Source organism: Otolemur garnettii, unplaced genomic scaffold (assembly GCF_000181295.1).
Source record: "Otolemur garnettii isolate 467f Iridium unplaced genomic scaffold, OtoGar3 scaffold00096, whole genome shotgun sequence".
Taxonomy (NCBI): Eukaryota; Metazoa; Chordata; class Mammalia; order Primates; family Galagidae; genus Otolemur; species Otolemur garnettii.
In genome coordinates this window covers 1,734,530-1,736,165 of record NW_003852491.1, presented here as the reverse complement: position 1 = coordinate 1,736,165, position 1,636 = coordinate 1,734,530, and the positions used below count along the sequence as shown (strand labels likewise).

Genomic DNA, 1,636 nt, shown 5'->3' with positions numbered 1-1,636 from the left:
AAAAAAAAAAAAAAGAGTACCTGTGTCATTCATTGGTTTAAACTCATGCAGCTGAGCCACTTAGGAAGGGATAGTATACATAGAAAGCACTTAATAAATAGCCTCTATTATGATGATTATAATTATCATTTCTTTGGTGATTCATAGGAAGAGCCCATATAGGAAAGGCTGTGGAGTGTAAACAGATAAATAAAAGAATCATCAAGCACATAGGTCTAATTAGCTAAAATTAATTGAAGGTTTACTTTGGTCAGCATTTAGACCTCACAGCAACCCATAATAAGAAGACTTCCTATTTTTTGCTTTTAATCTTTCTAACAGATGAGGATATTAAAGCGCGTAAAAATTAAGTGAGTTGCCAAAGGGTGGTAAGTAGTAGAAGGCGGATGCAAAATTTGAATCCAGGTGTATGTAGTTGCTTTCAGCTACTGCAGTAGTTCTCAACCTTCCTAATACCATGACCCTTTAATACAGTTCCTTATGTTGTGGTGACCCCTAACCATAATATTATTTTCGTTGGTACTTCATAAATGTAATTTTGCTTCTGTTATGAATTGTAATGTAAATATCTGATATGCAGGAGACCCCCAAAAGGGTCATGAACCACAGGTTGAGAACCGCTGAGCTACTGTCTTCTGTCTTGGAGATTCCTGAGACCTGATGCCACTGAACACCACTGGTTTTGTGGTAGGCTTACAGTAACTGATTAAAGGTCATGGCTCGGCACCTGTGGCTCAACCGGCTAAGGCGCCAGCCACATACACCTGAGTTGGCGGGTTCGAATCCAGCCCGGACCCTCCAAACAACAATGACGGCTACAACCAAAAAATAGCTGGGCATTGTGGTGGATGCCTCTAGTCCCAGCTACTTGGGAGGCTGAAGCAGGAGAATCGCTTCAGCCCAGGAGTCGGAGGTTGCTGTGAGCTGTGATGCCAGGGCACTCTACCTAGGGCAACAGCTTGAGGCTCTGTCTCAGAAAAATAAATAAATAAATAAAGGTCATACAGATAATCTGTGTTGAACCAGGGCCTGCCTGAACCCAGAAGAGCTCTTCCTTTCCTGTGCTGCCTCCTGTACTGGAAATGCAGATGAGCCTATTGTAGAAACTAAAGGCTGTAGGCTGATCCAAGAAGATAAAATAAGGGGAAATGACAGCCTTAGGAAAAATACTAAGTTTTCAGTCAGGAATGGTGAAAAAGTAAAATCCAATGAGTTTAAACTTGAGAGAAGAGAAATGTAGTGGGATACAATTTTTTTGTTGTTTTTTGAGACTGAGGCTCACTCTGTCACCCTGGGTAGAGTGCCATGTTGTCATAACTCACAACAACCTCAAATTGGGGCTTGAGCAGTGTTTTTGCCTTAGTCTCCCGAGTAGCTGGGATTACAGGCATATACCACCATGCCCAGCTAGTTTTTCTACTTTTAGTAGAGACAGAGTCTTGCTTTTGCTGAGGCTGGTCTCAAACTCCTGACCTCAAACAATCCACCTGTCTTGGCCTCATAGAGTGCTAGGGTTATAGGCATGAGCCACTGCACCCAGCCTAGTGGGATCAAATTTTACTTTTGATGTTTAAAGCCAGCCAGCACTAGAGTGTACCTGGCCTAGGATCATTCTTTTTTTTTTTTTTTTTTTTTT

The 1,636-nt window shown here is 41.9% G+C and overlaps 1 protein-coding gene across 1 annotated transcript in view; it reads left to right on the top strand.

The window, feature by feature from the left end:
• Positions 1 to 1,636, top strand: part of EARS2 (glutamyl-tRNA synthetase 2, mitochondrial) — a 27,249-nt gene that overhangs the window by 1,834 nt on the left and 23,779 nt on the right. The gene's annotated exons all lie outside the window — the stretch shown is intronic.